The sequence below is a fragment of the Lissotriton helveticus genome, chromosome 8 (genome assembly GCF_964261635.1).
Source record: "Lissotriton helveticus chromosome 8, aLisHel1.1, whole genome shotgun sequence".
NCBI lineage: Eukaryota > Metazoa > Chordata > Amphibia > Caudata > Salamandridae > Lissotriton > Lissotriton helveticus.
Genome location: NC_136069.1, coordinates 258,736,706 through 258,760,028, shown reverse-complemented (window position 1 = coordinate 258,760,028; position 23,323 = coordinate 258,736,706).

The following is a 23,323-nucleotide window of genomic DNA, read 5'->3' as shown; positions in this document are numbered from 1 at the left end:
GAACTACTAGGTTGAAAGCTAAATCAACAATTAAGTGTCGTGTGCAGAAGCAGCAAAAGGAAAAATGGCGTTTAAACATGTAATGTGCCTATGCTAACTTAACGCATTATAAAGATATACAGTAGCTATATGACACCCCACCTTTTTTCCTCACTCTGACTTTCATCTTTGTGAGAGGAAGACCTGTTTCTGCTTGTTCAGTCATGGCATCTGTAGTAGCTGCAGCTAGTGGACCCCACCACCACCACAACCACCTAGGAAGGAAGGACCACCTGCACAGTTCCTTCCAAACCCAGAGGAAGAGGAAGAGGAAGAGGAAGAAGAAGAAGAATAGGAAGAGGAGGTAGAGCCGAGGCAGTTCTTGCGTGAAGAGCCCCGGCAATCCCACCACATAGACAATTTTATATGGCAATTTTTTTCTTACCCTCGAGAGCAAAAAAAGGTCAATGCCCGGTACGTGACATGCCTCATTTGCAATGCAGTTCTGTCCCGAGGCACAGACAAAAAGTATAGTTTTGGAAACTATACTATGCACCGCCACATGCAGAGGTGGCATCCAATCAATTATAGCGTTGCTGAGGTGCGTCACCTCCAGGATAACCCACCAACTCCTGTGGCCAGTATATCGTCACAGGAAACTCTATCGGGACCAGAGGCGAGGGAGACGGTCCCAAATATTCAAAAGAATTTTGTGCACCTGAAGCTAGTGTGCATTTATTGTGGTGCACTAATTTCTTATGGGGAGAGGAGTATCATTTTAATTAATAGAGCATTTGAAAACCACAAGTGCTCAAAACACCCCAAGAAGTAATTTTTTTGTTGTTGCTCCTGTTGAGCCCTTTCTAATGCCTGTTTTTCGTTGTTCCGCCCAAAAAAAAACCCAAAAATATAAAATTGTTCAAAAAATACAAAAAAAAAGAAAAAAATGTTCAGAAAATATAAAACAACAAAAACAATTAAAAAAAAGTTATTTTCAGAACTACCTCCCATTTATAAAAAATTGATAAAATGTTTAGCACTCTGGCAATCTCTTTTTTTTTTATTCGCTCCCCGGTGCGCGTACCGGGCGCTCCCCCCGCGAAAATCGAAAAAAAACGAATTTTTTTTTTTTTACCTGAGGGACCCTTTTATGGCCCCCACATCAAACCTAGAGGATCAGGGGGGGTGTACCCTGCCCCCTTTTCATTATTTTCCCTTTTGTTTTTACCACCTCTTGTGTCTCGATCCTACCGAGACACAAGATGGCAGCCGCTGCGAACTGTTTCGAATGTTTACAGACACCCGAGAGCCAATCAGCTTCCCGTGCGCAGGTCGCGTGGCGCGCCCGGAGCGCTCCCCGGTACGCGCACCGGTGCGCGCTTACAGATATATAAATTTTTTTGAACCTAAATTACTCAAAATCCTCTGGACCACATATCTTGAGACATAGCAAAGGCACATCGGGCTACCAGTCCCTACAATTTTGCCAAGTTTGGTGAAAATCCATTCAGCCGTTCGAGCTAAAAGTGCGACAGACCGCCCTATGGAAATTAACATGGGGAAAACACGTTTTGGGACCCCCCTTTTATCTCGGCCCCCGCTTTACGAATCCCCCCCAAACTTTCAGGGAAGGAGCGGAGTGCCGCGAGGCAAAGTTGCTGAAAAATCCAGGCTGATTCCTCAACCGGCGCCAAAGTTATTCCAAATAGAATGTTGCGATTTCCCTATGGAAATCGATCCTAACTATAACTACCTACTGGCGACCGCCAGTAGGTTATATATATCGGTCGCCAGTAGGTAGTTATAGTTAGGACCTAGTTTCCATAGGAAATCGTCAACATTCTATTTGGATTAACTTTGGCCCTGGTGGATGAATCTTTGCGAATTTCTCAAAGAAGATGGCTCGGTCCGCTGCGCTCCTTCCCTGAAAATTTGGGGGGGATTGGTAAAGTGGGGGCTGAGATAAAAGGGGGGCCCCAAAACGTGTTTTCTCCATGTTATTTTCCATAGGACGTTTAGACACGGCTACAGGTCGAACGGCTGAATGGATTTATAAGAAATTTGGCAAAACTGTAGAGTCCGGCTCGCAGATTACGCTTTTTGTGGAATGGTGTAAATCCGTTCAGTAGTTGTTGAGAAAATTAAAGTTAAAGTCAATTATATATCTATAAGCGCGGACGGGTGCGCGCACTCAAGCGGCTGCGCGCGGAATTCTTTTTTGCTGCGTGACGTCTGTTAACGTTCGATTCGAAGGAAATCAGGAAGTGTTGACCGCCATTTTGTCACTGCGAGTAAATATATTGTCATTTCAAAGCGTTGGAACATGGAAAGGGGAGAAGGTAGAGATTGTTTTGCTGCGTAGGTTTTCTCAGGGTGTGCAGTAAGGACCTTAAACGCGAAAATATATATATTTTTTTTTCGAAAAAAGTTGCGGGGTGCGCGCGAGTAAATATATTCTCGTTTTAAAGCGTTAGAACATGGAAAGGGGAGAAGGTAGAGATTGTTTTGCTGCGTAGGTTCTCTCAGGGTGTGCAGTAAGGCCCTTAAACGCGAAAATATATATATATTTTTTTTTTTAAATTGCGGGGTGCGCGCGAGTAAATATATTCTCGTTTCAAAGCGTTGGAACATGGAAAGGGGTGAAGGTAGAGATTGTTTTGCTGCGTAGGTTTTCTCAGGGTGTGCAGTAAGGACCTTAAACGCGAAAATATATATATATATTTTTTTCCGAAAAAAGTTGCGGGGTGCGCGCACTCGGGCGCGCACAACTATTTACAAAAGTGTGAAAATGGAGATAAATCTGAAGTTTGAGTGCTTTGATATAAGGTGGCTCTGAAAAGAGCCCTTGTGTTAATTGAGTTGTTTCTGCATTTATAAGTAAGTACCGATGCAGAGTCTGATATAATATTGTTGGCAGCATTTTGAAAGGAAAGACAGGGGCCCATTTTCTGGTTAACAGGCGACCAGGCCAACTTTTCACGCCAGGCCCATTCCTGCAAAGTCGACCGCCATTTTTAGGAGATCTGCAACCACCGGCAGTCACTGGGTTGCAGGAGCAGATGGACTCAAGCCTGTCGGGCGAAGCATCGTTGCACCGCCACAGTGGACGAGACCCTGCTGGGTGAGTGGAGCGTCGCTGTACCGCAACAGTGGGCGAGTCCTTTGCTGGGCTCGTGGAGCGTCCCTATACCGCCACAGTATGCGAACCCTTTGCTGGGCTCGTGGAGCGTCCCTATATCGCCACAGTGGACGAACCCTTTGCCGGGTGCGTGGATCGTTGGGGGGTGCAGCTGAGGGGCCTCCACCTGGGGAGGCGGGAGAGGCTCGTCCGCGCCGCCTCTCCCTCCCAGTGCACCCCACGGCGTCTTGCTGACATTTGTTATGGCCGGACCAGGCGATGAAGAGAGGGGGGGGTCGGAGGCATATGCAAGACATTCCCCCCTCGTTGCCTGCAAGGCGCTGAAAAAAGAAGAGAATGGGAAGACAACTACATCTCGGGTAGGGCCCATGCCTTCTCTGGCCGATGGCGGCCGGCCGCTCTTTGCCACGGCCCCAGGAACGGATCCCTTGGTTCATCCTGGGGACAGGCCTTGGCGAGTGGTGTCGCCTCCGGACTATTCACGTAATGGTTCTCCACCCCAGGCCGTTGCCGACGGCTTTTGTAGACTTTCTGACGCTCAAAAACCCTACTAGAAAGCAGCCCAAAAGTAGCCCAACATTGCTACTTTGGGGAAGGAGGGACAGGGACGGCGTCAAGTAGACGGCGAAATGCATTGTGGGTTTGTTGCTGCGGCCGTTTGTCATGTAAATAGTTGTTTTAATATATTTTTGTTCAAGAATAAAAACGTTTTAACCTGTTATTTTGCTGTCGTGTGGTATATTTCTAATATTTGTCGCTCTGATGTCGTTTCCCCTCCCAAATGTAACATGTGATTGTAATCTACAGCCGGACATTCCGACAGGACATGAGAGCAAAAGGGGGGGGGTCAGATCTGAAGTTGGGCAGGCGATAAGATCACGTTTTGCTATGTGCGGCTATCTATGTTCGTGATGGGGCCTAAAAGGGGGCAAGATGGCGGGGCCACTGTGCCGTGACTTTCGCTTTAACTCCAACAGTGGTGAGGGTGAACACAAATGAACGCCGCTTATGTACATATACATTTTCATTTTCTACACCACATGAAACCTGCGCCAGGTTTCATATAGGCGTTTTGTTGCAGGTGGGCATTCATTTGCATGAAAGCCCTGTAAAACTAACACAGTGAAATTTAGAAGATTTCACTGAGTCAGCTTTATAGCATTCCTGAATCAAATCCTTACGCCTGTTTGAAACAGGCATAAGGAGTGATGCACCATGCAATGTGTGGCTTGCTCCTGTGCATTGGAGTAGACATGTCGTGCTTACGACGTGATTCCTGCAATGTGCTGCTTTTGCGGCATAGGTGCGTGACGCATCTGTGTTGTTTTTGCTCAATGGTGCTCCACATTGTAAATGCGGCACACCATGGGTGGCAGAGCAGCGGTGCACATTAACTGGTGCATCTCTGGGGATGCGCCAGTTAACATAAATCTGCCCCTTTACATTTAAGTATGAGCAGGGGACACAGTTTTGGTGAGGCTTATCCAAGGTTAAAAAGAGATGAGTCCTGTTCACTGAAAACTTGGACATAGGACTCACCTCCTCAGCATCGCTGGACATGGCTAAATAATAGCTGCAAAATGTTACTCTTGTTAAAAAAATTTACTATTATAGTCTCTGAGATTTGTCTCTTACTCTGCAACATCTCATTGTTGTTCTCTTTGTTTAAAGATAACGACAACATTAACCATGAGTGATAATAAGCAATCCGTTGATCTCGATCTTATCGTTGAACTTGTCATTGAAACGTCAGTGGAAGTGGATCCCTTAGATGAATTAAATCCTGAGGATGATGAAGAACATGATGAGGATGCCGATTTGTCAGAATTGTATGACATAGGGTGGGAAGCTGACGTCCTTCAGCATATGGAACTATAAACATTTATTTTTAAAATGTACTGGAAATAAAAAGTGAAAATGTAAACCGTTTCATTTAAAATTAAACATAACTTGAAAAACAGGTGATGTGTAGTGTTTTTAATAAAATAGTCAAATATGCTCATAAAAATATTTCTAAACCAATGAAAAGCTTTATTAACAAGTCATATGACCTGTTATGCTTACGTTACGCGCTCCGCGCCGCGCCCCGGATTGTTGGTCATTCAAACTGAGGCTGGCGTCAGCATGAGAGCGCCAACGTCTCGTGGCTACGCCATTCAGAAAATATTGTTGGCAGCATTTTGAAAGGAAAGATCTGCAACCACCGGCAGTCACTGGGTTGCAGGAGCTGATGGACTCAAGCCTGTCGGGCGAAGCATCGTTGCACCGCCACAGTGGACGAGTCCTTTGCAGGGTGCATGGAGCGTCGCTGCACCGCAAGAGTGGACGAGTCCTTTGATGGGTGCGTGGAGCGTCGCTGTACCGCAAGAGTGGACGAGTCCTTTGACGGGTGCGTGGAGCGTTGGGGGTGCAGCTGAGGGGCCTCCACGTGGGGAGGCGGGAGAGGCTCGTCCGCGCCGCCTCTCCCTCCCAGTGCACCCCACGGCGTCTTGCTGACATTTGTTATGGCTGGACCAGGCGATGAAGAGAGGGGGGGGGTCGGAGGCATATGCAAGACATCCCCCCCTCGTGGCCTGCAAGGCGCCGAAAGAGGATCGTCCGCGCCGCCTCTCCCTCCCAGTGCACCCCACGGCGTCTTGCTGACATTTGTTATGGCCGGACCAGGCGATGAAGAGAGGGGGGGGTCGGAGGCATATGCAAGTCATCCCCCCCTCGTGGCCTGCAAGGCGCCGAAAGAGGAAGAGAATGGGACCACAACTACATCTCGGGTCGGGCCCATGCCTTCTCCGGCCGATGGCGGCCGGCTGCTCTTTGCCACGGCCCCAGGAACGGATCCCTTGGTTCATCCTGGGGACAGGCCTTGGCGCGTGGTGTCGCCTCCGGACTATCAGCGTAATGGTTCTCCATAGTTGTTTTAATATATTTTTGTTCAAGAATAAAAACGTTTTAACCTGTTATTTTGCTGTCGTGTGGTATATTTCTAATATTTGTCGCTCTGATGTCGTTTCCCCTCCCAAATGTAACATGTGATTGTAATCTACAGCAGGACATTCCGACAGGACATGAGAGCAAAAGGGGGGGGTCAGATCTGAAGTTGGGCAGGCGATAAGATCACGTTTTGCTATGTGGGGCTATCTATGTTGGTGATGGGGCCTAAAAGGGGGCAAGATGGCGTCGAGCTCGGTTTCTCTCACTAGTTTCATATTTCTCATGAGGGGTTGTTCCTAATGTTTCTATTTTAGCAAGGTCAAAAAGAGATCCTATCAGTGGCCTACTGATTTTGTTCGATTCCTTTTGTTTTCTCTAACGATTTTTAAGTTAAAGTTTGCTAGTACGATACAGCGGCTAGTCCGCATTTTATATATATGTCTTTTTTATTAGGGGTGTCCTCCGGTGGAGTCGGACGATCTACCTCTAATAAACGGTAAGTGTTCCTCTGAAGGAATGCGTCTTGAAAGTGGCTGACTGTAATGTATGATATTTCACTCAGTGACTTTCAGGCCCATGCTGTTTCAAAACTGTGCATGTGTTTGAAGCAGGCGTAGGTATTGACGCAGCATAGAAACTACTAGGAACCAATTGGAAGTGTTGTTTTCAAGTCACATGACTTCACATGCGCGTCTCAGGACGTGTACGCGGTGATAGTATCTGGTTGGAAGTAGCGGTCTAATTCAGGGAAGTTTCAAAACGTGAAAAGGAGTAAATCTAAACACATCCGGATTGAATATATCTTCTGAGTAGTATAAGTTCTATGATGGGTCTATGAAGAAATTTAATAAGTTACAATCGCGAAGTTTTCCCGAAATATATCGGCGGGTGCGCGCACACGGTCGCGCACGATCGAAAGCCAAAAACGGGGAGATAAACGCCCTTTATAATATGCTCCTGGAGCTGTTTTTGGTACAATGAGTTAGTTCTGAAAATAACTTTTTTTTTTTAAAACAACTGTTATGTTGTTTTTTAAATGAAATGAAGAAATTTATCTTTTCTCGGGGCATTTATGACTCTCAATTTTTAGTTTAGTAAGAATGAGGCTCTGCTCTCCGTACAGAAGAATTTCTCCACACTCGTTGCATTTCATGTGCACCGTTGCAAGATATGGTCTCAAGTCCATCACAGCACTCGATGGAGATACAGGTCGTCCACCAGAAGATGTGCTGGCCACCTCTGATGGTAATAGCGTGGCCAGGGCTCTTGTCGATGCCTTTGCACATTCCACAGGGTGCACTTGTTTGACATGCCGCATCATGGTATGTATGGAAAAGGAATATTTTTTTCTTGGATTTCCTCTTGAGAGAACCGAATTGCATATCGTGCAGGTAACTTTTGGCGCATTTACTTTCTTTAATTCTTCAGGATAAGTAAAAAATTTCCAAATAAAAGATTCCTTTTTTCTTTTTAAAGGTAGTCGCTCATTTCCTTCAGATTCGGAAGATGAATGCGGGGCGGCAGCCATTTCAGCAAAGTCTTCCGAAGGGTGTTGAACGTTGTTCTCTTTTGAGAGTACAAAAGATAGTGAGGGAAGTGGGTGGAGTCCTCCGTGTAAATTGCAGAATAGAAACTACTAAGAACCAATTGGAAGTGTTGTTTTCAAGTCACATGACTTCACATGCGCGTCTCAGGACGTGTACGCGGTGATAGTATCTAGTCACGTACGTCATTTGGAAGTAGCGGTCTAATTCAGCGAAGTTTCAAAACGTGAAAAGAAGTAAATTCAAACATATTCGGATTTAATATATCTTTTGAGCTCGATTCAAGCATACAATTGTTAAAGTATAAAACCTTTTATATATTTTTTTAAAATACCAAGGTGTGTACATTCGGTCACACACGAAAGTTTAAAAAGACATTCGGCTCCATTTAATGAAAATTTTCATAATATTAAAAAAGAAGCCTAGGTTTAGTCTGTTTGACGTATTATAAGTTCTTTGATGGGTCTATGAAGAAATTCAATAAGTTCAGATTGCAAAGTTTTCACGAAATATATAGGTGGGTGTGCGCACACGGTCGCGCACGAAAGCCTGGAAATGCGCTATCCATTTTATTGAGAACTGTTGCCGAGAGTGCGCACACCGGGTCGCGCACGAAAGTTTAGAAAGGCTATTTTTATTTACAGACAAATTTTAATGCGTTGAAAAAAAGGCAAGGTACAGACTTTCTAATTCTGTATCGCTTTACAAGTAGTCTCTATGCAACTTGAACAGTGAAGAAAACGGCTTGTTTCCGAAAAAAATATTGCCAGAACTTTATGGACAAAAGTATAGGTTGTATACACGAGATATTTTTGAATTAGCATTTTAAAAACCAATGAAATTCACTGAAAAAACCATAGGTTTTACACACGTTATAGTTAGGAAGTAGCATTTACAAAACCTATGAAATTCACTGAAAAAACCATAGGTTTGACACCAGTTATAGTTAGCTGGAAATTTTACTGATATAAAACCAATGAAATTCCACGTTATAGTTAGTTGGACTCACTATAACTTGCACGTGTAATGCACTGCTGATGACGTCACATATTACATCACTCATGACATCACTGATAACACCATCCTTGTGACACAGTGACAGACCTCCTTTCACTGTAATCTAACCCTTGAAACGCATATTCAAAAATAGAAACTAAAATGTTCAAAAAAATGGAGATACTCATACCAGTTACAACAACCAATTCAATAATTCCACCATCTATATACACATGCACTAATTCATCAACAGTTCTATATAGTCACTCATACATATATTCACTAATCATATGTAGTGATACACCTACACATCCTGTTACACACCGACAGTCATCCAAAAGTTATTCACACACATACTCACACATGCAAATAAACTATTGAACATCCATTTATTTGCATAAACAGCTATACAAACACTACCACTTTACTTCTAAGGAAACTTACACATACTTACTCTCTTAAAAATCACTTATAGAAACACATACTAATTTAAACAGGAACTCTTACAATACCTCACTCTCACATATAGTCACTTATATACATCAATATTCACATATACTACATTAAAACATATGTAGTTACTGATAAAGACACTAATAAGACAGTCATTCACTCACTAACACAGACATATGCACACTAATCCACCCATACAGTCCTGCACATATGCTGTCTTCAAAACACATACAAACAGAGACTCAATCATTCTTGCATCTATGTACTAAGTAATACTCCCACCAAAGCATGCAAACACTCATACTGATACTAAGAAAAACATCTAATAACCTATATACATACACATGTATTTACTCATCAACCCATGCAGCCACTTATACACAAAGTGAAACACTAATACATATATTTAAATATTTAAGCATTACTCAGTAAGATATGTATTCACTAAGATATTCAATAATATATACATATGTAACACATATTTATTTTTCAGAAAGACACACATTCACTGGATGGTGTCATCAGTGATGTCATGAGTGATGTAATATGTGACGTCATCAGCAGTGCATTACACGCGCAAGTTATAGTGAGTCCAACTAACTATAACGTGGAATTTCATTGGTTTTATATCAGTAAAATTTCCAGCTAACTATAACTGGTGTCAAACCTATGGTTTTTTCAGTGAATTTCATAGGTTTTGTAAATGCTACTTCCCAACTATAACGTGTGTAAAACCTATGGTTTTTTCAGTGAATATATATATATATATATATTTTTTGTGGAGGACCTGTGTGCAAAATAATTTTGTCCGTCTGCCCCGAGGGAAAAGGAGCAACAACTGAATCAAGGAGGGACGATTTGCAGTCTCCGCATCAAACGAAAACTGGAGCGTGGAATAGGACGACTGGTCACCCGCGAGTCGTGAGGGGACGAACGGAGGACGCCGACGGTTAGTGGACGCCCAACGAACGTCGTATCCGGCAGCGGTGAGTGACTTCAGTCAGCCCTTGTAAGCGCGCATTTAGCATTGAACACGCTCTCCCTCAGTCCCGTACGGTGTAAAAAACAATTCTCCAAACCCCCTGATAAAACGTGTGCAATGACACTGCCCCAAGAACTAGTTTAAAAACAAAAGCGCACACTCAGACATTTCTACAATGGCGACCCTGGGAGAACTTACGGGGGAAAGGGAGGCAGCTGCCAATGAAATGTTCAGGTCAGCAAAAGAAAGACCGACCAGTACAAATGACATTCCGGAGCCCATAGTGGCAACCACCAATTTGAAAAGCCTGTTCCAACAATTAGAGAGGCTACAAGAACGAGAAGTGAGGAAATGGTGGGAGGCCACCTCCCTTGAAAGATATATAGACTGTAATCGGATCCCCAGGGGTTTACACATTTATACAATCCCGTCATATGAGAACCCGGACCCAGCCCTGCTAAAAGACTGGGCGGAATATACCGCAGAATCAGCGAAGGGATTGGTCAGAATGCTCATAAAATATGCTTGGAGCGACCGGGATAAATGCATCAAAAATATAACAGACCTGGAGGAAACCATTGCCAAAGAAAAGGATACCAAGGCCTGCGAGGAATTGAGAACAGCTATGGCCAAGAGACTTAAAAAATATGAACTAGAAATACGGAAAAGGAAACAGACAAAATTCCAAAGGGATGAGCAAGACTACTTGTCGGGCAGGATTTTAACCTTTGCACGCAAGTATGATGCCACAAGAAAGAGACTCGCTCAAGGGAAAGGACAGACGAACACCATTGATACCGAAGAATCAGAGGTAGAGCTATCGGATGGGAGACACAACACGGCTCCGCCTACGAAAGGAAAAGATAATGCTAAACCTTTTTTCGACGAGTACCAGGTGATGAAAGAGACCATGCAAAGACCACAACTAAGGAACCACCCACCCCAAACAAGCTGAAGAGGAGGACGAGGCGGGGGAAGAGGCACAAGGGAAGGTTCGCAGGGCACCACCATCCCAATGGTCACACGGAGTGTTTCCAATCAAATGAAACAATGATGAAAATGGAAGACAACAATGTCATCAATCTGTCTAAAAGGACGTTAGCCAATGATGAGATAAAGGTACTCAGAAAGGGTCTAAGCTTTTGTCCCACGAGCGAGTTTAACCTTGTGGACACTAAAATCGGCTTGTTCAGATTTATAAGGAAATTAAAATTCAAAAAAATCTTTTTACAACATCCAATAATGGGACAAGAAAAACAAGGCAAGCAATGACTGAGAATACATCCAGAGAGGTAACAATAGAGGACAATCTCCTAAACATTTTGTTAACTCCTACGCAGGATTTGCAAACAAGTGAACCCCATATGGACAGTGACAATGGAACAAATATCGCACAAGTGAGAGACCCGAGTAATCTAAAAAATAAATCAAAAAAACTACCAAATGCTTCTCACGATGCGATAGACGTTTTTAGTGAGGCCATGACGGCAGACTTGGAGAAAATGGCGAATAGGAAAATGGATATGAAAAAATCAAACATCACAAGGAAAGAATGGGAAGCAATAAAATCATTACGCAATGACAAATCGATTGAGATCAAGCCCTCAGATAAGGGCGGCAACATTGTTGTTTTTTCTAAAGAGAATTATGAATATGAGGCACTGAGACAATTAAGAGACACGGAATGCTACTCTATGGTAAAAAGAGAGTCATATGTAAAGAGCACCATAGAATATGACATTCTTCTGAACAAATGGAAGAGTGATGGCATGTTGAGCTCAGATGAATTTTCTTTTCTCCATTGTGAATCTCCTGTTCTTCCTACATTTTACCACCTGCCGAAAATCCACAAGAACGCCAAAAGACCACCGGGCAGACCTATTGTCTCGGCGATAGGGAGCCTCCTGGAGAATACCTCACGCTTTATTGACACTTACCTGGCTCCTATTGTGAAGGATCTACCGTCGTATGTGAGAGATACGCAGGATTTCCTTCGCATTATGGACAGTGTCACTTGGGATAAGGATATGTTGCTGATAACATTGGACGTTGTGAACTTATACACTTGCATTGACCATGAAAAAGGGATTAGTGCCACAAAGTGGTTCCTGGATAGGAAAAGTGAAAAGTTTCGGGCACATAGTGAAATGCTTGTGTGTATGATAAGGTTTTGTCTGTATAATAATTTCTTTCTGTTCTCTGGCCAGATGTATAAACAAACAAGGGGAACATCTATGGGCTCGTGCTTCTCTCCCAGCTACGCGAATTTATTCGTAGGCTGGTGGGAGAAGCACGAGGCCTGGGGAGGAGACAATGAGATCTGGAACGAAAGGATTTTGATGTGGACAAGATACATCGACGACCTGTTCATTGTCTGGCGCGGAGATAGAACCTCGGCTGAGGAATTTGTATCCGCACTAAACAACAATGATCTAAACCTCAGATTCACGAGTACAATCAGTGATAGGAGTGTGCATTACTTAGACTTGGAAGTATTTGTGGAAGATAATAGTTTGCAAACCAGACTATATAGGAAACGCACAGCGGGAAATGCCGTGTTACATGCGGCAAGCTATCATCCCAGAAGTATAATTAACAATGTACCCTATGGAGAATGTCTCCGTTTAAAAAGAAACTGTTCAGTGGAAACTGACTTTAGAGAGGCCCAAACAGAAGCTAACATTAGATTTAGAGCAAGGGGCTACTCACAAAGAATATTACATCAAGCCACTGAAAAGGCAGATGCCATCAACAGGAGGGATCTCCTGTTGGTGAAGGAGACTCAAAAAGGAGATGATCAGGTGAGAATGATCACTACTTTTAGCGTAAAATCAGGTGACCTTGTCCAGTCATTTAAGAAAAACTGGCATATACTAAAAACAGATAATATTCTGAAGAAACATCTTTCTGATAAACCGAACATCACTTATCGAAGATGCCAGTCAGTTTCAGACCATCTGATACACAGTCATTTCTCCCCAGCTATGCAAATTCCAACCACCAGCAGGGTCACAGGATTTTTCCCGTGCTTACGCTGCAAAGCGTGCAAGTACAGCAAAAAAGTAAAAGAATACCCAGGAAGATCTGGAGGGGGTGAACACAATAGGGTTATTATGAAACATCTAAATTGTAACTCAGAGTTTACGGTGTACTGTCTGGTGTGCCCTTGTAACAAACGGTACATTGGCAGCACCATAAAACCCACAAAACTGAGAGTCCTTGAACACATGAGGGCCATCGCAAATAAGGATAAAACCTATCCGGTGGTCCGTCATTTTGCCCAATTCCATGAAAGCAACAGGGACTTACTCAGTTTCTACTGCCTAGATCAAATTGTGAGATCAGAACGTGGCGGGGATAGGGAAAAACAACTCCGCATCACAGAGTCACGATACATAATGGACCTTAAAACGATGACACCATGGGGTCTGAACAATGACGCAGAAATGTGGGTTCACCTATAAGATAACATCGGTAGTAAACATGAACACTTGCAATATATGAGAAGAAGAGATCATCCTGTACTTACAGTACTCCCAGTTAAAGCCTTGTAAATATGTAAAATACAAAAACATGCAGGACAATTAGTTGGATCAAAGCCCATATAAAGCGTAATGGGGAGAAACAGGAAAATGTTGGGTAGTAAAGAAAATGGAAAATATGAGAAAATGTTTTACACGTGGGGATACACCCCGATATTAGACATACACATATACTTATACCCAGTTTTCCAGAATCCAACTACTGCATTTAACAGACATTGAGCTAAATGATATAATATCAACTCAATATACTATTATAGTGCACAGAAAAAGAGATATAAATTTAAATGTTTGTTGCTGTCAATGAATTTAAAATTGCACAAGAGCACTTTATATTAATCTTTTGCCATTTTTTACCGTTGTAAATTGTTGTAAATTACACACTACAAGATGGCCGTCGTGATACTATGAGGAAACGTTCTCTATGTCAATGAAATGATTGCCGACGAGGGGTTTAAAATGGCGCTTGATATTTTGCACAAACTGACACTGACGAAGCTTAACTGCGAAACGCGTCTGTCGGGGTGAAGGGGGGTTTGGAGAAGAAATAAACTTTGACTATTTGACACCGGAGTGCTGGCCGTTATTATCTGACAAGACTGGTTGGATTTTGTGTTTGTGTATATATATATATATATATATATATATCACTGAAAAAAACATAGGTTTCACACATATTATAGTTAGCTGGACATTTCACTCATACAAAACCATTGAAATTCCCCCGTTATAGTTACTTCAGCTAATGCACTGCTGATACTGGTACACAGTTGGTTATTACCACAATAGGGACTCCCAGGTGAGGTCGGTTGCGTGCAGGCATCCTACAATTTAGGGCTCCTTGGCTGCCCGGGGGGTTCACCTAGGAGCCCTAAATTTCATTAATTAGGATTGAACTACTGCACAACCACTGGAGGGCAAAAACGAAAGGTTTTTTCGTAAAGACTTTGCGTAGGACTACAGGTCCCAGGATGCCTGCACGCAACCGGCCTCACCTGGGAGTCCCTATTGCGTTAATAAATTAAGAAGGCATGCGGACCTGTGGGATACTACGGAAGCTGGTGCAGTCTTCGAGTCCAGCCTGTGACCAAGGGCTATGCTAGCCCGAAACGCGTCAGGCAGAGTAAAAGCGCCGGACACAACTGCCGCCTCCACGCGTGAATAAAGCATGAAAACAGCTCCTTTCAGTGTGCGGCCTCATCTCTTTGGGAGACCAGGGGAGGACCGGAACATTTTAAAGGGAGGCGTGGTGTTTTCCTGATTTTGTGAAGGGCGTCTGACGAAGGCACACTTACGCCGAAATGCATTATGCCCAGCAAATCTGAATTAAAGATTCTTCCGAAGCCCCATGGTGTCCTCTGACCTCTTCTTTCCTGGAGGGGTCGTGCTTGTTTATTTATCTTCGCGGCAGCTGGCAAGCCGCGTTCAGAGGACCCGCTCTACAAGAGGACTGTGTTCTTGCCGGATTCAGTGGCAACACTGCGCTTTCTTTCTCCGAGGTATCGGATGTCGCAGTCCCGCCTCATCAACCAGGGCAAGCATACGGCCACCGCCAGGAGCGGCTTGTGACTTCACTTGTCAGCGGAATCACTGTATTTGCGCTGTTTGGCTCGCTTTCATCCTGCTACATGAGGGAGAACGTGTGGGGACCCGAGGAAGGCTCTCAGCTTATTACACAGGTTTCACCAAAGATCCCTTTCCATGGTATTTCAGCGCTCATCTAACGGTACTTACCAAACACTGCATTCTGGTAGCTGCAGTTTCCATTGTTCAACTGCAGCTGCTTCCAATCTTGTTTGAGTCAGCTGACTCCCCACCCAGGGGAGGACCGGAACATTTTAAAGGGAGGCGTGGTGTTTTCCTGATTTTGTGAAGGGCGTCTGACGAAGGCACACTTACGCCGAAATGTATTATGCCCAGCAAATCTGAATTAAAGATTCTTCCGAAGCCCCATGGTGTCCTCTGACCTCTTCTTTCCTGGAGGGGTCGTGCTTGTTTATTTATCTTCGCGGCAGCTGGCAAGCCGCGTTCAGAGGACCCGCTCTACAAGAGGACTGTGTTCTTGCCGGATTCAGTGGCAACACTGCGCTTTCTTTCTCCGAGGTATCGGATGTCGCAGTCCCGCCTCATCAACCAGGGCAAGCATACGGCCACCGCCAGGAGCGGCTTGTGACTTCACTTGTCAGCGGAATCACAGTATTTGCGCTGTTTGGCTCGCTTTCATCCTGCTACATGAGGGAGAACGTGTGGGGACCCGAGGAAGGCTCTCAGCTTATTACACAGGTTTCACCAAAGATCCCTTTCCATGGTAATTCAGCGCTCATCTAACGGTACTTACCGAACACTGCATTCTGGTAGCTGCAGTTTCCATTGTTCAACTGCAGCTGCTTCCAATCTTGTTTGAGTCAGCTGACTCCCCACCCAGGGGAGGACCGGAACATTTTAAAGGGAGGCGTGGTGTTTTCCTGATTTTGTGAAGGGCGTCTGACGAAGGCACACTTACGCCGAAATGCATTATGCCCAGCAAATCTGAATTAAAGATTCTTCCGAAGCCCCATGGTGTCCTCTGACCTCTTCTTTCCTGGAGGGGTCGTGCTTGTTTATTTATCTTCGCGGCAGCTGGCAAGCCGCGTTCAGAGGACCCGCTCTACAAGAGGACTGTGTTCTTGCCAGATTCAGTGGCAACACTGCGCTTTCTTTCTCCGAGGTATCGGATGTCGCAGTCCCGCCTCATCAACCAGGGCAAGCATACAGCCACCGCCAGGAGCGGCTTGTGACTTCACTTGTCAGCGGAATCACTGTATTTGCGCTGTTTGGCTCGCTTTCATCCTGCTACATGAGGGAGAACGTGTGGGGACCCGAAGAAGGCTCTCAGCTTATTACACAGGTTTCACCAAAGATCCCTTTCCATGGTATTTCAGCGCTCATCTAACGGTACTTACCGAACACTGCATTCTGGTAGCTGCAGTTTCCATTGTTCAACTGCAGCTGCTTCCAATCTTGTTTGAGTCAGCTGACTCCCCACCCAGGGGAGGACCGGAACATTTTAAAGGGAGGCGTGGTGTTTTCCTGATTTTGTGAAGGGCGTCTGACGAAGGCACACTTACGCCGAAATGCATTATGCCCAGCAAATCTGAATTAAAGATTCTTCCGAAGCCCCGTGGTGTCCTCTGACCTCTTCTTTCCTGGAGGGGTCGTGCTTGTTTATATATATACCAAAAAATTGGTATATATATATATATATACACATTTTTGTCCCAAAGAGATGAGGCCGCACACTGCAAGGAGCTGTTTTCATGCTATATATATATTTATAATATGTATCCTTAATTATTTATGGCCCTTGTTGGTTACTTATGTCCGGTTTACTACTCTTACTCCCTCTTAGTTAGGTTCCCTATTTTGAGGTCGAGAACGGACTCAGCAGAATGCGACATTTCACAGTGTTCATATATGAAATTATTTTGCATTTTCTATGTATTGATTTGGTCTTTTTGATGAAATGTTGTGACTATTTATTGGACTTGTACATCTGCACATATTTATATATACAAGGAATAGTTCTGGCTGTAACTTAATCATTGTTGTATATATGTACAGATAATGATATATGGAACTTTTTTTGTCTATGTATATTTCTATTTTTCTACTTTTCTACTTTTCTATTTTTCTACTTTTCTAATTTTCTACTAGGTTTAGGGCAGTAGTTTAAAAATTTGTAATATTGGATTTTCGATAGAATTCATACATTATGTATATATGCGTATGTATAGTTGTATATATGTGTATATGGATGATAGAATGGAGTATCAGGTAATTTTATCAGGATTTTAGCACTTTTTGATAACTATTTTATACTATTTATGGGGGAATGACCAATCAGGCACATAGAAATCATGTTTATTGAATTACTTTCAGTGATCTGTGAAATTTCAATCTAAACATTATATATTGGCCTTGGTACACTTAAATTAGTACTGTACAGATATTATTTCTTCTCGTTTCCATGTATTTCTTTTTCTTTGCTATTTGCACTTTATTTCACTTTCACATAGCACTTTACTGTCTGCCACGGATTTATGATCATACAGGCACTTCGTTTACTATACTGTATATGTTTACTACAAATACATTTTATACTAACCCTGTATTTATACAGTTAGAGTTAGGTCTATAACTAGACTTATATTTGGAGTTAGGTTGTAAGTTGTTACATTACAGTTGATAATCATCAATTCATGGATTTATCCAGTAATATGTTTTGAAGCCTGTTTGGGATCTATGGAATTACCAGTGGCAGTATGTTTTCTCTTTTCACTGTTAAATAATGTCACATGACACATTACGTCACTGTGAGGGGTGTTTCCTTGTAAGTTTGCATTTAAAAATAGCATTTGGTCATGCATTCTTGTTGCGGCGTGATCAAGGGCATAAGTTACCAGAAACGCATAGCTGCTCTGTGCATCTAAATAAATCTGCTGATGCTGAAATATTGTGGTCCGTCTCCCTTTGTTTGCTGGCGTTTCGTACGAGGCCGTGCTGGGCCTGAGACGCGAGAGATTCGAGGAGGAGTCACGTGGTGTATGCATAACGGAGGTTGATTTGTCTCCGTAACGGACCCCTTCCCCGTGAAGTGGAAGCTGCCTTCAAATCTGTCTTTGCTACGAACGTCCCTTTGGGAATTTTGGCGGCTACCCCCTGGATTGCGAGAAACAAGACCGGAACACTTTGGTGGTTGAACTGCGGTGGGGGCTCGTGTCGGCGGACGCGGCACACCAAGCGGATCCTGCCATTTCTGTTTTCGGTGAGTGACGGAGCATTGTTCCAGGTGGGGAAGTTAAATCAGCAAGATAATTGCTAGCGAGACTTGAAATACGTAAAACTATTAAGAAAGCATTGCGCAATTAGTATTCAAGTGAATATTTTGCACAGAGGATAAACAACATGTCTGACGAACTAGACAGGTTCGAGAAGAAGCTGCAGTTGATTTATTTACCGGCTTGCCGAGTGAAAGCAGCAATACAAAAACGCCCACTGAATTTACTCAGAATACTCAAACCAGAAATTTAAAAAAGATTTTTAAGGAATTGGAAAAATTAAAAAAAATGGAATGCACCAAGTGGTGTGAGCATAAATCACTGAGCAAATACGAGGAAGTAGGTTGCGTTCCTCGCGGCCTGCGCATTCTTTTGGCCCCAAGTTTTGAGAAACCCGATCCGGATATGTTACAAGAGTGGGGGGAGAGCAACTTGGCGGCTTCTATGAACCTAGTCTGCATCTTAATTAAATATGCGGCAAAAGATCGGAGAAGATTGCTGGATGAAATCAAAATAATTGAAACTGAACTATTGACCTATACTGATGCTGAAGAGATAAAGAAACTATCAGACATTATGAGTGAGCGAGTAAAGAAACATGAAGAAAAAATCAAAACTCGTAAAGCAATCAAATTCACTCGTGATGCAAATGATTATCGTGATGGTAAAATCTTCACATTCTCTAGAAAATATGATTCAGCTAAGAGACAAGCATTCAGTAAAAACAAAGTTATCACTGATGCCACCAGTACCGCTACACCAAGCACCAGTTTAGACAACACCACGCATAGAAGCAATGTACATGCTGGAAGTTTATCTACTGATGCGACTAACGATGGATCAATGGAAACAATCAGCTTGGATTCAGATACAGGTTCGGGCAGAAGTGATTCCAGTGAGAATCTGACCTCCTCATCCTCAGTAAATTCGGATTTAAACTTGGTTGGACTAACAAAACTCAGCCTGCAGCAAGAAATGGATTTTATTGTGGAGGAAAGATTACAGACTCTGAGGCCAAGGCAGCAGTCATTGCAAACAAACAAAAAAGGAACAAACGGAGAAAAGAAAGGCGCCGCAAGCGGCAACAGCACTGCCCAAACACAGAACAAAAAGAAAAAAATATGGGCGAAGCGCCGCTGAATGATAATACTATAATAAATCTCTCTACTATCATATTAACAAAGGCGGAACAACAATTATTATGTCTGGGCCTTAATTTCTGGCCTGTTCAAAGTTTTAACTATGCAATGACCAGAGTTGATTTATTTTTGTATATAAGGAAACTGAAATTAAAAAAGCATTTTGCGTTAAAAGCTGGCAAAGAACTTCCTAATACCAACCATTTGGCAGACGGAGCTAGTAATGACAACATCGGCGTCTTATCAGCTTCGGATGTACATACATTCTTAGATGCCAATGATTTGAATACCTCCACTTATGATTCTCAGGCTGACCCGGATGCCTCTACACAAGCACGTTTGAGCAAGATCTCAGTGTTGCAAAAAGGAGCAGGACTAAGTCCTTTCAAAAGTAAATCTAAATATGTACCATTGATGCCCAAAGATGCCATTGACGTCTTCCACGACTGTGTCACCAACGACATCAAAAAATTATATAGACAAACCAACTCCAAAACGAAAAAGAAAGTCACACATATGAAAAGAGAATACGTGAAATTAATAAAAAAAACTTGGGGAAAATCACGAAATAGTAGTGAAGAAATCAGATAAAGGGGGCAACCTGGTTATTTGGCCAAGAAATGAATATATAAAAGAGGCCAAACGTCAACTCAATGACCCCCTTTGCTACAAAATTACCACCACCAAAGAATATTCTAATGCCAAAGTTGAACTGCAACACATGCTGGCTCAATGGAAAAGAGAGGGACTTATTTCTTCTGAGGAATACAAGTTCATGCACACAGACTTCCCTATTATGCCTTCACTTTACCTAATTCCAAAGGTGCATAAGGGAGTGGTTCCTGTGCCAGGTAGGCCTATTGTCAGCGCCATCAAAAGTGTTGGCGAGAAAGTCGGCCAATACATTGACTTTTTTCTCCAGGACATTGTAAAAGGTCTTTCGAGCTATGTACGAGACACCAGTGACTTTTTGCTCAAAATTGCCAATATTGAATGGGATGACAGTATGTGGTTGATTTCACTGGATGTCGAAGGATTATACACCAGTATTGACCACACACAAGGGCTTAATGCTATCCAATATTATTTGGACAAGAAACCTATAGCATTTTATGAGCACAACAAAGTCATTGTGGGACTCATCAAATGGTGTTTATACAACAATTTCTTCACCTTTGGCAAAGACCTCTACAAACAACTTAGAGGCGTTGCGATGGGGGCCTGTTTCTCCCCCAGCTATGCGTGCTTGCACGTTGGCTGGTGGTAGGAGCAGGTCCTCGCCGCATTACACCCCACCGAGATGAGTAATCATGTTATATGTTATTTAAGGTATATAGATGACATATTCATGGTGTGGAAGGGGTCTAAAGATGAAGCATTATTATTCATTGAAAGTATAAACAACAATTCCATGAATTTAAATTTTACAGCTCATATTGATCAGCGTAGGATGCAGTTCTTGGATGTAGAGGTATATGTAGCTAACTGTAAGCTTGAAACTACATTACATAGAAAATCCACCGCAGGAAACATGACCCTGCATGCCACAAGCATGCACCCCAAACATACTATCATGGGAATTCCGTACGGTGAGATTCTCAGGCTTAAGAGAATTTGTAGTTCTCCCACTGATTATAAACGGTGCCTATCTGAGTTGTTGGCGCGTTTACGAGTCAGAGGGTATTCTGACACTATTTTGAATATGGCAGTTGAGAGATCCAAAAATAGATCCAGACAAAGTCTTTTTCTTGAGGGTGAGTTAGAATTTGATCAGGGAAGGATTTCAGAAACCCATGAGGACTACCCCAGAATGATTACTGCCTTCAGTAGCGAGGACAGGAAACTAAAGGCTATATTGAAGAAAAATTGGCCCATTGTTCTCAGTGATCACATTTTGAACACCAGGTTGCCTGCTAACCCAACCATCACTTTTAGACGGGCCAGAAGTATGGGCTCAGCTCTAGATAAGGCAGCCCCAGAATTAAAGTCTAAAACCCCTTGGTTAAAACCTTCAAAAGGTTTTTTTAAATGTTCCAGCTGCCGCGCTTGTAGGTTTGGGGTAAACACTCTGCATTATGTAACTCCTTTTGATGCGGAACCTAAAACCATTTCCCGCAACTTCAATTGTAAGACAGACTTTGCCGTGTATGTCCTGACGTGTACCTGTGGGTTGAGATATGTGGGTAGTACCAAGCTCCAGGTACACGTCAGGATCCTACAACATCTACGCGCTATACTTCACAATGACCCGGCCTACCCCGTAGCCCGTCACTTTAAACGAAATCATAATAATGATCTCACGTGTTTGAAGTATTTTGTGATCGGAGCTATACCACCACTCAAAAGAGGCGGGGATAGAGAGGCATTATTAAGGCAGTTGGAAACCAGGATGATTTTGGAACTTGATACCCGTTGGCCTAATGGATTGAAAAATATTGATGAAATGCATCATTTTTTATAATATGTATCCTTAATTATTTATGGCCCTTGTTGGTTACTTATGTCCGGTTTACTACTCTTACTCCCTCTTAGTTAGGTTCCCTATTTTGAGGTCGAGAACTGACTCAGCAGAATGCGACATTTCACAGTGTTCATATATGAAATTATTTTGCATTTTCTATGTATTGATTTGGTCTTTTTGATGAAATTTTGTGACTATTTATTGGACTTGTACATCTGCACATATTTATATATACAAGGAATAGTTCTGGCTGTAACTTAATCATTGTTGTATATATGTACAGATAATGATATATGGAACTTTTTTTGTCTATGTATATTTCTATTTTTCTACTTTTCTATTTTTCTACTTTTCTAATTTTCTACTAGGTTTAGGGCAGTAGTTTAAAAATTTGTAATATTGGATTTTCGATAGGATTCATACATTATGTATATATGCGTATGTATAGTTGTATATATGTGTATATGGATGATAGAATGGAGTATCAGGTAATTTTATCAGGATTTTAGCACTTTTTGATAACTATTTTATACTATTTATGGGGGAATGACCAATCAGGCACATAGAAATCATGTTTATTGAATTACTTTCAGTGATCTGTGAAATTTCAATCTAAACATTATATATTGGCCTTGGTACACTTAAATTAATATTGTACTGATATTATTTCTTCTCGTTTCCATGTATTTCTTTTTCTTTGCTATTTGCACTTTATTTCACTCTCACATAGCACTCTACTGTCTGCCACGGATTTATGATCATACAGGCACTTCGTTTACTATACTGTATATGTTTACTACAAATACATTTTATACTAACCCTGTATTTATACAGTTAGAGTTAGGTCTATAACTAGACTTATATTTGGAGTTAGGTTGTAAGTTGTTACATTACAGTTGATAATCATCAATTCATGGATTTATCCAGTAATATGTTTTGAAGCCTGTTTGGGATCTATGGAATTACCAGTGGCAGTATGTTTTCTCTTTTCACTGTTAAATTATGTCACATGACACATTATGTCACTGTGAGGGGTGTTTCCTTGTAAGTTTGCATTTAAAAATAGCATTTGGTCATGCATTCTTGTTGCGGCGTGATCAAGGGCATAACTTGCCAGAAACGCGTAGCTGCTCTGTGCATCTAAATAAATCTGCTGATGCTGAAATATTGTGGTCCGTCTCCCTTTGTTTGCTGGCGTTTCGTACGAGGCCGTGCTGGGCCTGAGACGCGAGAGATTCGAGGAGGAGTCACGTGGTATATATATATATATATATATATATATATATATATATATATATATATATATATATATATTATATCAAACAATGTGGTCTGCTCACAGG